Source organism: Drosophila willistoni, unplaced genomic scaffold (genome assembly GCF_018902025.1).
Source record: "Drosophila willistoni isolate 14030-0811.24 unplaced genomic scaffold, UCI_dwil_1.1 Seg569, whole genome shotgun sequence".
NCBI classification, from domain to species: Eukaryota; Metazoa; Arthropoda; class Insecta; order Diptera; family Drosophilidae; genus Drosophila; species Drosophila willistoni.
Window position 1 is genome coordinate 261,834 of NW_025814490.1, and position 13,988 is coordinate 275,821.

General features: G+C 36.0%; 1 long non-coding RNA gene across 2 annotated transcripts; it reads left to right on the forward strand.

Annotated features, from left to right (window-relative positions):
- Window positions 1-5,195: 5,195 nt before the first annotated feature.
- On the forward strand, window positions 5,196-12,643 carry LOC124461622. Of its 2 annotated transcripts, none has more exons than XR_006955162.1 (2): window positions 5,196-5,534; window positions 12,298-12,643. It is a non-coding gene; the product is annotated as an uncharacterized LOC124461622 (long non-coding RNA). The 2 variants fall into 2 exon arrangements; XR_006955163.1 differs by having other exon boundaries at window positions 12,303-12,643.
- The last annotated feature ends 1,345 nt before the right edge of the window (window positions 12,644-13,988 follow it).

The window sequence follows — 13,988 nt, forward strand, 5'->3', positions numbered from 1 at the left end:
CAAATTTGATCGCAATGGTCAAAAAATTGCTAGAGTAAATCGGTTTTTCTAAATTATGGAGGCGAAAGTGGGCGTGACAACATATTAAAATATATGTATTCTGCGCGCATACTAAGCCAATATACATACTAAATTTGGTGACCTTAGCTTTGTTAGTTTTCGAGAAAATCAGTTTTGATTAATTTTCGGGGGCGGAAATGGGCGTGGCAAAATTTTTAAATAGTCAATATCTGCGCGTCTATTAAGCTAACTTACATACCAAATTTAATGTCGGTAGCTTTTATAGTTTTTAAGAAAAGTAGTTTTTTGTAAATTCCGGGGGTGGAAGGGGGCGTGGCAAAAAGTTGGAACAACTATTTTCTGCGCGCTAACTAAACGAGTATATAAACCAAATTTGATGTTTCTATCTGCTATAGTTTTTAAGAAAAACAGTTTTATGTAAATTCTGGGGGCGGAAGGGGCGTGGCAAAAATTTGAAACAAACTCGATAAGCGTTCATACTACACGAGACTGCATACCAAATTTGGTGGCTCTAGCTCTTATAGTCTCCGAGATGTAGGTGTTCATACGGACGGACGGACGGACGGACGGACAGACGGACATGGCTAGATCGACTCGGTTTTTGATCCTGATCAAGAATATATACACTTTGTGGGGTCGGAGATGCTTCCTTCTGCCTGTTACATACATTTTGGCGACTTTAATATACCATTTCACCCTATGGGTGTATGGTATAAAAATTATTAATGAATGCCTTTCGAATATTGAGAAGGACCCGAATTACTTAGATTGGTACAGTGAATCGCATGAATGCAGCGAGCATCGAAAATTTATTCTAAATTTAAAAAAAATAGCAAATGGCTGATGGAAAGTTTATGCGGTGCTTCTAAAAAGCACAAAAGCAAAGCAAAAGCAAAAGCAAAGTCTTTTCGTTTGACAATAAGCGGTCCAGCTCTTCAGACGATTATTCAATTGCAAAGCGTGCTAAAACGTTGCCAATCAAATGTTACTCATGTGGGAAGCTTGGACACAGGAAGTCGGAATGCAGAGGGCAGAAACCTTCTACATCTGGAGAAGATCAGCGAGCTTCGTCAGTGCGTGCTAAAGTCGTGACATGCTATCGATGTCACGAGCCGGGACACATCTCTACTCAATGCCCCAAGAGTTCGGATGGTGACGCAGGATCACGTGTGCATAAGAAAAAATTATTCGTTATCCACAATCGTTTCCTTTATCCCCGACGGAACTACTTTTTAGTATTGCTTCATCAGGGGTAAACTCGACCTACGTCGGGGTTCGAACTCGAGAACAGAATTGTAGATTTAGTAGGTCTCCACTGAGCCACCGGCATTTTCGTACGTTATTGTCTATATGGATGATATAAAGCATGATCGTGGCGTCAACTAAGGAAGAAGCTATTGAAAGATTAGAGATCGTCTTGAATATTTTTACTAAGGCAGGCTTTTCGTTTAATGTAGAGAAATGCTCATTTTTGAGGGATTCTGTTTAGTATCTAGGATACGAAGTACAGGCGGGTGAGATTCGTCCAAATTTGCGTAAAATTGAAGCATTAAGCGCATCGCCACCACCCAGGTCAATTACAACATTACATCTATTAAAATTAATTTTGATTGGACGAATGAACATAAGAAGGTTCGCAAAAAAATTATTGATATCCTTACAAGCAAACCAGTCTTGGTAATATTCGATCCTAAATACCCCATAGAACTGCATACAGATGCAAGTGCCATTGGCTATGGAGCCATACTTTTGCTTCGAATTGAAAATAAACCGTATGTGGTTGAATATTTCAGTAAAACTACTAGTGTGTGTGAATCGAAATACACGTCTTATGAGTTAGAAACACTTGCGGTAGTTAATGCAGTAAACCCCTTTAGACATTATCTACATGGTAATAGGTTTGTCATTCGTTAAAGGCTTCTAGAACAAAAATTGAGCTATCACCTAGTGTGTATCGCTGGTGGGCATCCCTTCAAGCATTCGATTTGATATTCAATATCGCGAAGGCAAACGTATGGCCCATGTAGATTACTGTCTAGGAATCCTTTGCTTGATAAGATAAAATAGAATCAAAATAAAGTTGTAGAAAAACATGTACAGTTGATGGAAATTTCTGAAAATTGGATTCAAGCCGAAAAACAACGTGATCGGATATTTTGCAAACAATTAACAAGTTGAGTGAGGGTGAGCTTTCTAAAGATTTAGCTGCAACTTATGAAATAAGAGCTTTACAGAAAAATTCAAAGAAATTGTAGGACTCGTTATTTGCCAGTCATTCCTAGAACCTTTAGATGGTCTGTAATAAACCAAGTACATGAATCGATCTTACACTTAAGTTGGGAAAAGACCCTAGATAAAGTGTACGAGCATTACTGGTTTGCGGGAATTGCGAAGTACGTTCGAAAGTTTGTGGAGAATTGCATCACTTGTAGGGTGACAAAATCAGCGTCCTGAAAAGTCCAAGTGGAACTGCATTCGATTCCGAAGATTAGCATTCCTTGGCATACGTTGCATATAGATATCACTGGAAAACTAAGTGGGAAGAACGATTGTAAAGAGTATGTCATTGTTCAAATCGATGGTTTACAAAATATGTTTATTTGTACCACACTTATAAGCTTGACGCAGTTAGTTGTATTGACGTATTAAAGTCATCGATTGCGCTATTTGGACCTGCTCAATTAGTGGCTGATCAAGGCAGAAGTTTACGGGATCGAAATTTTTCGAATTCTGTGATTCTCAGAAAATTCAGCTTCACCTGATAGCTATAGGTGCTAGCCGGGCAAATGGACAGGTCGAAAGAGTGATGAACAACTTACAAAATCCATTAACTATCGTTGAATCCAGTGAGCGTTCATGGCAAGATGCTATAGTGAACGTTCAATTAGCATTCGATTCAATCGAGTCCGTTAGAATTATTAATCGGTAAGAGTGCTCGACCATTAGGATTAGTTCCCATTGATGATAATGAGACAGCGATAGATTTAAATGACCAAAGATCTCAGGCTTTATCAAACTTAGATTTGATAAAGACAAGGCAAAAGTAGTTAGATTCAGTAAGTGAGATTATGTTCTGATCAAAAATAGTGAGAGACAACAGACTAAGTTGGACACTAAGTTTCGTGGACCTTTTATGGTCATAGAAGTATTAGAAGGCGATAGATATACGTTGAAGTCCATGTCAAGTAAAAGACAGTATAACTACCCACATGACAGTTTACGGAGAATGCCAGAGGTGCAGGTACCAAGCGAGCTGGATATCGACGGAGATGAGTATGATTCATCTGGTGAAACGGGTGAAACAGACCGTAATGGTACAGTTGGAAGAGACTGTGTTGAAACGGGTGAAACAGTTGGAAGAGACTGTGGTGAAACGGGTGAAACAGACCGTATGGAAACAGTTGGAAAGGACTGTGATGAAGAGACGGGTGAAACAGACCGTATGGAAACAGTTGGAAAAGACTGTGATAAAGAGACGGTTGAAACAGACCGTATGGACTAGTGAATGAGGCACTAGGGGAAATGGGATGGAATGTAGGGATGTTTTTAGAAAGAGTGTTGTTGTCGATGCTACGTGGTGGTACCTTGCCGTGGATTCTTGAAACGTAAATGAGAACATAAAGAAAAGACAATGTTTGTAAAACTAAAATGTCGAAAATGTTGTTTGATAAGAATGAAAATGTGGAGGTTATAAAATAAGAAAATATTGAAAACATTGTAATGTTTAATGAATTGTAAAAGAAATATGAACAAACAAATGTTGAAATAGGCAAGTAGAAAAATATGAAAAAGGAATTTTTAGTTACGATATATGTTATAGCAAATAAGAGATTTCGAATTAACATTAAACTGGATTTGTCATAAAACAGAATGTTTTTTCAGTTAGTTAAAACAAAGATGTGAAATTGATGCTTGTAAAAGTGGTTTATATTCCTGCTACACGAGGACGTGTAATTTGTCAGGGTGACCGTGTCGGAGATTGTAAAGGTGGTTTATACTCCTGCTACACGAGGACGTGTAATTTGTCAGGATGACCGTGTCGGAGATTGAATTAGGCATTTCTAATAATTGTGTGCCTACTGTTAAGGCGAATTGATCAGTGTTAAGTAATAAATATCATGACTGATGTAGAACTGTTTAACACTAGATATGTGCGATGACAGCATAGGCTGTCATCGAGTGTGGCTCGGTGTGCGGTTGAGAGAATTCAGTCTTTTTTCCTTCTGGAAGTCAACCGTAATGCACGTCGAGACTCGCTGCACAAAATTAGTGGAAAAATGGAATCCAACAACGGAATCAACGATTCCGGAAACCCTGAATTCCTCTCTTCGCCGATAAGTACATATAAACCTCTACATCAAAATGAAGTCCCACAACAATAAATTCTTTTGGAAATTAGGCGAAATTGTAAAAATAAATTCTTTTATTTGGAAATTTGGCTAAATTTTAAAAGATCCTGTTACCTGTATCCTGTAAGCGTACCAGTCATATCCAAGATTATGTGCTGCACGCAAGGCGACAGACCGTCAGCGCGGATTCTAGGATTGCAGGATGCTCATAGGCATGCTCATCGGACACACATCTCATGTGAAGGACTGCAGAAAATGAAAGGTTGCGGATGTTCCAACAACGATTGCACACCTCCTGTGTAGCCTTGGCAGCGATAAGGCTTAGGTACCTAGGAGTCCATCTGCTGAAAACGCTTCAGGATGCAGCCAAGCGAACAATATACCAACTCTTGACATTGTAGTCGGTCTATGTGGGATGTTCCGGATGTTCAAGAAATGCTTAGACAGATCATGTGCAGCCTTGGTAACAAGGCATAGGTACCCCATCTAAAAATCGCTTCAGGATGCAGCCAAGCGAACAATTTATCAACTCTTGATGTCCTGTCAGACTTAAGCCCCCGCTCCCGCACCCCACGGACGAAAATCTGTCTGTGGTACTCCTAGTGGATGGCCTGCTTAAACTAACCTAACCAATATCTAGAAAATCTAACCGTTATATTTAACAATTGCAAGTAATAACTTCTTTACATCAAAATTAAGTGAAAAACAAACGATTCTTTATCAAAATTACACAAAAGCACAAAAATCGGGAAGTAATTTTTTAATTAAAAATTAAACTTAGTGTTCGTTAAAATTTCAGAATTTAAAAATTTAAGTTTATGGTGTTTCGTGGTTGTTTTGTTTTAAAAGTATTTATATATCCCGTTTATATTAGTGTTTCCTAAAAACGCGAACTAAATTCAAACTTCGAAACCGCGTCTACGACATTCATACAACATTCAAACATCGTTTCGAAAACAAGTCGCAAATTAAAATTTTATGACCGCATTAAATTTTTCGCAGATATTTACTTTTAGGTGTACGAAATTCGCCAAATTCGTCTTGTTCTCTTAGGTTCACAATCAAATGTCAAAAACGTGCAGCAGCAGTGTTGAATTACGACGGCTTTGATTTTATATCGATTTGGAGGATTTTGCAATTTGATTGAACCGATTACTCATTGAGGTATTTAAAAAAATGAATTCAAAATGAATTCAGTGTTGTTCGTTTTCATGAAACGTTCGTTTTGTTTTCGCTTGTATAATTGATTATTCAAATCCACACACTGAACATTGTCCATTACAATAAATTCCAAAGTCATCATAGGTAAACTTTTATTATGCCACTGTCAAATTCTCTCTTTAGAATGTAGGATAATGTGTCACCATTTTGGAATATAAGAATTAGTTAGATGGTTTTTCAATTGTAGGTCAAATATGTGAGTAGAAATTTTAATAAATTTCAGTTTTTACAATTCGGTAATAGATAGAGAAGCATAAAAAGTTAAAGAAGTCGATCTCGGTTTTTTGCTTTAAAGGATGGAATAAATTTTCATTCGTAAAAAAATTGTGTTCACTCCAATCAGCTAAGCTGCAAGGCTCACATATAGAAGCTAATAATGCAGTGTCAACGGAATGTAAGAATGAACGATTTAATCTACCTTCAGCGGATTAGAGTTAATGATTATTAAAATTACCAAAAACTCTTGCCAGTGCATAAGCTGAAGGTACAAACAAAGTAGTAAAATTTCGTATTTTTCCGTGGCAGCGGCAAGGGGATTCGAACCCGTTATCATCGAATATATATAGCGGAGTAAGCAGCTCAACGCGCTCGACCACCGTATGAAAACAACTTGTTGCTCAGTCGGCAACAGTTCTAAATTAACAGAGCTTTCTTTGAATCTGAAATGGCTCGCAAATGATGCTGTTAACTTAACATTAGATACAACTATTTCCGTTAAGCACCCAAATAATTTATTAATTTGTGATTTAGTTACTAATTTATAACCCGCAATTATAGATTGAACAGTATTTCAGGTGTTTAGGTCAAACTCACAAACATGGGAGTAAAAAATTAGTAAATAACATGAATTCGTAACAATTTTTAAATCAATAGGCAGAAAATAATTAGTTTAACTATATCATTGCTCAATAAAATTTTTAAACTGCGAAGTGCGAAGATCGAAGCTTAGAAGTTGGTTTCCGGTGTTAATTGTTTAAACAGTTTCAGTTCTGCCTTGTCCCATTTTGTTAAGATTTGCCTTATTGACATTTCAGATAATCAAATTCTCAAACTCGAAATGTGTGAGGGGCATGCAGCAACGCCTCGTCGCGTTCTTGCATGTGATAATAAACGGCAATTATTTGTATATTACCAAGTGCTTAAACAAAAAACAAACCGAAAAAAATAATGTGTGAAATTCAAAGTAAGGCTTACATATGGTGGGCGTGTTAACCCATTGCACTTCAGTTTACTTTACTTCACTTCACTTCATTCCATTTGAGGCTTTAGGCTCTTGCGTAAATTTTGCATGATAAAACTTTCAATGGGCTGCGTCTGCTGCAATTTCGTTTGAAATATTGCGGCTATATGATATTTCACTTTCAATTAGTAAGACTAAAAAGAAGTAAAACCAGAGGGCCGGGGCTAACTTCGACCGCGTCAAAGTTTGTATATTCTTGCAACTTTTATAGTAACTCTTTCCTTACATAAAGCCATCAATGTGGAAAAACTTTTAAGCTAAAAAGCCTAATGTTTCCGAAGACCCTTAAGAAGCAGTCCATTCTCTACGGCTGGGCTGAGCTAGCGCGGCCAACTTAACGAAGGGCTTGAAAGTTTTCGCTGCCGCCAAGACAAGGAAAATAAAAAGATTGAATAAACGAAAGAAACTATCTCTGTTTTCTTTGCGATTCTGCTGAGTTATCTTAGGCCTGACGATCGAACGCCCAACCGTAAACCAACCGCTCGGCCACGGGTGGCGTCATTTTGTTCCACAAAGGCAAAACACGTTACAATACTATACATCCATAGGTATTAAAGTCGCCAAAATGTATGTAACAGGCAGAAGGAAGCTTCTCCGACCCCATAAAGTATATATATTTTTGATCAGGATCAACAACCGCGTCGATCTAGTCATGTCCGTCGGTCCGTCCGTCCGTCTGCGACTCGTGTGATATGTAAATATATAGAGTTAATTGGAATTTTGGCCACGCCCCCTTACACCCCCAGAATTTACACAAAACTGTTTTTCTGAAAAAGTATAACAGATAGAGACATCAAATTTGCTTTGTATACTCGTGTAGTTAGCGCGCAGAAAAAAATTGTTCCAAATTTTTGCCACGGCCCCTTCCGCACCCGAAATTTACATAAAACTTATTTTTTAAAAAAGTATCAAAGCTACCGACATTAAATTTGGTAAGTATACTGGCTTAGTATGCGCGCAGAATATATATATTTGAATATGTTGCCACGCCCACTTACGCCTCCTTAATTTATAAAAAAACGATTGCCTCTTGCAATTTTTTGACCATCGCAATAAAATTTGGCGGACTAATTAATCTTATCTATTTCTACCAAACTACCAAATTATATTGAAATCGGACTAGAATCATGCAAAATATGCGTATGAACGTATTTTGCTACGCGATCCATAAGGGCAGAATTGGCCGTTGGCTAGTGGCGGCGCTAGAGTGCTCGTGTGTTTGTAGAGTGAGCGAGATATCATATTGTTATGAGGCATGTTAAAACAATTTAATAGACATACATTTTGTTTTCGAAATTTTAAATATTTGTTTCACCTGGTATATGGTTTTTTTATTTTTATTTTTTTTCATTTTTATTCTTCGAAGGCCTATATGAATGAGATTGGATAAGTGGAAGGATTTGTGGATGATGGCTACGAAAAACTGACGCTTTATGTAAGCAAATATGTGTTTTCATGTGCTATATGCCAACTGCTCATAAGTTAACACAATTAATAGATTCAAATATAAGAGCCGCAAGAACCCTAGGCCTTTTTATAAGAGCAGTAGTATGCGGTCAAGGCCCAACAAACGATCGTTTAACAAAAATTTTAAAACTATAAACAACAACCTAAAGCTTAAAGCCCCACAAAATCATTTATTTAACCTGAAGAAGCAGCATTATAAGTTCTTTAAAAATTTCCCACATGCGCGCAAACTAAAAAAAAAAGGGGGCGACTAAAACCAAAACAAAAGAGATAACACTCCTCAATTGCTTGTTTATTGTTGCCATGTTCTTATTATTAAAATTGTTTATAGTGTATTAAATAAATAAATTATATATATTAAATATAAATTTAATTAAATATATATTATTAAGTATACAAATAAAAGAAATATAATTAAAAATATAATTGCAAAAAGGGTATATTAATTTTGGTCATAAAAGGAAGCACCTGCGACCATATAAAGTATATATATTCTTGATCAGCATGATGAGACGAGTTAGCCATGTCCGTCCGTCCGTCCGTCTGGATCAACGCAAACTCCTCCTAGACCGTAAGAACTACAGAGCTGAAATTTTGCATGTAGGCTTGTATATACTGCAGGGGTTGTATATCACAGATTCAGTCGGATCGGATCACTATATCATATAGCACCAATACAAATGGCAAAGTTACGAACAGTAACTTTTCTCAATAACTTCATTATTTTCTGAGCTATTGTCGTGAAATTTAATATTGAGTGAGTTAGTGAGTGAGTTAATTAGACATATAAACGACTATGCCAAATTTGATCAAGATCGGGTGACTATATCATATAGCTCCCATAGGAACGATCTTTCGAAAACAGTGACTTTTGTGAATAACTTCGTTACTTTTAACGCGATTGCTTTCAAATTAAATATTTTTTTAATTTAATATATCTGTTAATGACTGTGCAGAATTTGATAAAGATCGGGTGATTATATCATATAGCTCCCATAGGAACGATCGGTGGAAAACAATGACTTTGATCAATATCTTCGTTATTTCTTATGCTAAGATTGTAGGCCGTTCTTTCGCAAACTTTAGCCTTTTTAGAAAAAACGTTTTTCCATTTTGATGGCTATAGGTAAGGAAAGAGTTACCTAAAAAGTTGCTAGGATATACAAACTTTGACGCGGTCGAAGTTAGCCCCGGCCCTAAATATAATTAAAAAGGTAAATATATTGAAAAATATGAAAGAAACTAACTTCGGCTATGCCGAACTTTATATACCCTTGCAGTATACTTGGCAATAATATTTTTCCTTTTTGAAATTTTTGCCCTGCAACTCTATTCATCAATTCACAAACAAAATATTATTTCTCTTTTAACTACAATTTTTTCTTCTTCTTCCATTATTCCCTAAGCAAAGCACGGCACGCATACACATACAGTTCATGTAGCGTTGCGTCTTTGTGTGTATGCGTGTGCTCTGTTGATTTGATGATTATTTTTTATTCAATACTATCATATTGGTAAATTTCATGGGGATACTCCAATTTTTGCGAAAATGTTTCTTCTAGAGCTATATGATATAGTTTTCGATCCTAAAGATTTTCATACTTTATCTTACCCGGGTAATATAAAACCCAAAAAAATTTCATCCCGATAGCTCTTAAGACGGCTGAGTAAAACGCATACGCACAGACGGACAGACGGACATGGCTATATCGACTCAGCTTCTCATGCTGATCAAGAATTTATATACTTTGTGGGGTCGGAAACGTCTCCTTCTGTGCGTTACAAACATCTGACCAACTTTATAATACCCTCTGCAAGGGTATATGTGGGCATACATAATATACACATTGATGGGATAATGTTTAATGGTTATAGATGATGTCAGAGCAGATATATTTGCAACCTGTGCAGAGAAATTTGTTACTAGACATCGACATTTAATGTGATTACAAACATAATGTAATATTTTATTTCGAGGGCCCCAGCCAAGTGACCTGTTTTCAAGGGTCTTAGAAGGCGGTATAAATTTTCAATTAATTTTCAAAGTTTCTCATATCATAGCAAGTCAATCTAGTTACCTAGAAATACTCACTCACAAAAGGTCATATGAATTGAAAGAAAATATTTCAGTGGAATAGTAACAATATTGCTGCGAGCTTGAAAATTATTTAAGTAAAAAGTTTCAAAAATTATCGTGTTGGTGCTTCAGACAAAAATTAAAAAATAGATAAAATCCTTACACGAAAAACACGCGAATTTTAAAAAATATATAACAAATTTTTAAGTCCAGTCCTCGTAAAACAGGAAACAGATTTCTTCCTTTACATCAAAATTACATACCTATGTCAATTGCAAAAAGTTACAAAAGTTGAATATTGTCCCTTTGGCCACACTTAAGTTATACATATAAAATTCTACATCAAAATTAACTACAAATTTTAGCATACATTCATCCCTCTAATCTAAACATTTTTAAAATCCTTATTGTTCCTTTTGACAAAAATTGGGAAATACAAATTTAGAACATAATACCCAAAAAGTTACAAAAGTGGTTACGTTTAATCCTTTATATCAAAATTAAGTAAAATTTTAACACGAAATAAGAATAAAACTCTTCATCAAAATTAAGTACAAATTTTAAAATTAATTCCATAAAATGTTACAAAAGTTAAAAGTTATCATTCATTATACGAAATATATATTTTTAAATTACATTACATCAAAATTAAGCACACATTCCATAAAAAATAGTTAAAGGTTACGAAACATATACATAGTCATTTATATCATATCATTGTGCTTTTTAATGTCTTTTCGGCCAAAGTTACGAAGTACATATAATTAGGCGAAATTGTAAAAATAAATTCTTTTATTTGGAAATTTGGCTAAATTTTAAAAGATCCTGTAACCTGTATCCTGTAAGCGTACCAGTCATATCCAATATTATGTGCAGCACGCTAGGCGACAGACCGTCAGCGCAGATTCTAGGATTGCAGGATGCTCACAGGCATGCTCATCGGACACACATCTCATGTGAAGGACTGCAGAAAATGAAAGGTTGCGGATGTTCCAGAAACGCTTGCACACCTCCTGTGTAGCCTTGGCAGCGATGAGGCTTAGGTACCTATGAGTCCATCTGCTGAAAACGCTTCAGGATGCAGCCAAGCGAACAATATACCAACTCTTGACATTCGTCTGACACCCATATCCTGTAGTCGGTCTATGTGGGATGTTCCGGATGTTCAAGAAACGCTTAGACATCCTGTGCAGCCTTGGTAACGAGGCATAGCTACGCCATCTAAGAACTCGCTTCAGGATGCAGCCAAGCGAACAATTTATCAACTCTTGATGTTCTGTCAGATATAAGCCCCCGCTCCAGCACCCCACGGACGAAAATCTGTCTGTGGGACTCCTAGTGGATGGCCTGCTTAAACTAACCTAACCTATATCTAGAAAATCTAACCATTATACTTAACAATTGCAAAGTAATAACTTCTTTACATCAAAATTAAGTAAAAAACAAACGATTCTTCATCAAAATTACACAAAAGCACAAAAATCGGGAAGTAATTTCATTTTCAGAATTTAAAAATTTAAGTTTATGGTGTTTCGTGGTTGTTTTGTTTTAAAAGTATCTATATATCCCGTTTATATTAGTGTTTCCTAAAAACGCGAACTAAATTCAAACTTCGAAACCGCGTCTACGATATTCATACAACATTCAAACATCGTTTCGAAAACAAGTCACAAATTAAAATTTTATGACCGCATTAAATTTTTCGCAGATATTTACTTTTAGGTGTACGAAATTCGCCAAATTCGTCTTGTTCTCTTAGGTTCACAATCAAATGTCAAAAACGTGCAGCAGCAGTTTTGAATTACGACGGCTTTGATTTTATATCGATTTGGAGGATTTTGCAATTTGATTGAACCGATTATTCATTGAGGTATTTAAGAATATAGGCATATCATTTCTATGAATATATTTGTGGAATTAAGTCCAGCATCATATATTTAAGAAGCCCTTTTCCGTGGTGAACAATTACTGACTGCATACAATGGAAACTTGCAGTCTCTGCAGTCAACGGATGTCCGACTTCCCATACGAAATCCAGTCCAACTATTGAATCTAGGTAGGTAGGTGCCTTTTGGCCACATTGTTTGCCAACCAGTTGGGCAGACAAATTACAGTTTGAAAGGTCGCCAGCGGCAAACTTGAAAAGGCCGACGATGAGATATGCATATCGTTTTCATGAAACGATCGTTTTGTTTTCGCTTGTCCACATGTTTATTCAAATCGCCACACTGAACATTGTCCATTACAATAAATTCCAAAGTCATCATAGGTAAACTTTTATTATGCCACTGTCAAATTCTCTCTTTAGAATGTAGGCAAATGTGTCACCATTTTGGAATATAAGAATTAGTTAGATGGTTTTTCAATTGTAGGTCAAATATGTGAGTAGAAATTGTAATAAATTTCAGTTTTTACAATTCGGTAATAGATAGAGAAGCATAAAAAATTTTTTGCTTAAAGGATGGAATAAATTTTCATTCGTAAAAAAAATGTGTTCACTCCAATCAGCTAAGCTGCAAGGCTCACAACATATAGAAGCTAATAATGCAGTGTCAACGGAATGTAAGAATGAACGATTTAATCTACCTTCAGCGGATTAGAGTTAATGATTATTAAAATTACCAAAAACTCTTGCCAGTGCATAAGCTGAAGGTACAAACAAAGTAGTAAAATTTTGAATTTTTCCGTGGCAGCGGCAAGGGGATTCGAACCCGTTATCATCGAATATATATAGCAGAGTAAGCAGCTCAACGCGCTCGACCATCGTATGAAAACAACTTGTTGCTCAGTCGGCAACAGTTCTAAATTAACAGAGCTTTCTTTGAATCTGAAATGGCTCGCAAATGATGCTGTTAACTTAACATTAGATACAACTATTTCCGTTAAGCACCGAAATAATTTATTCGAACTTTCTTTAATTTGTGATTTAGTTACTAATTTATAACCTGCAATTATAGATTGAACAGTATTTCAGGTGTTTAGGTCAAACTCACAAACATGGGAGTAAAAAATTAGTAAATAACATGAATTTGTAACAATTTTTAAAAATAGGCAGAAAATATTTAGTTGTTAAGACATAAAATTTTGTGATTTATTTTTAACTATATCCTTGCTCAATAAAATTTTTAAACTGCGAAGTGCGAAGATCGAAGCTTAGAAGCAGTGTTAAATTGTTGTAGTCGAATTAGCAAAAGTCATAAATTTTGTGCTATTCATTGCTGTGACTGTTTAGAAAATATGAAAACAAATACTTTGTGTTGCTTTTGCTTCCGAAAAAAACCGAAATCAGAAAATCTGACAGCAAAAGCAGCAGCAAATAACCGAAATAGAAAATTTTGAGAGCAGCAGCAAAGAGCAAAAATCCGAAAGCAAAAAACCCGACAGCAGCAGCAATAGCAAAAACCCGAAACAGATTGCTTCGATAGCAACAGCCAAGTTATACATTTTAATACTAGGAACTGTTCCGACTGTTGCTATTGGCCTAATTCGGAAGTCGACGAAAGCAGCAGTCGGAAAAATAGTCGCAGCAGACTACTTGATTCTTAATTTTTGACCTACTTTGATTTTACCTATACATACGAAATGACTAATTGATAATTTACATGTATTTAAA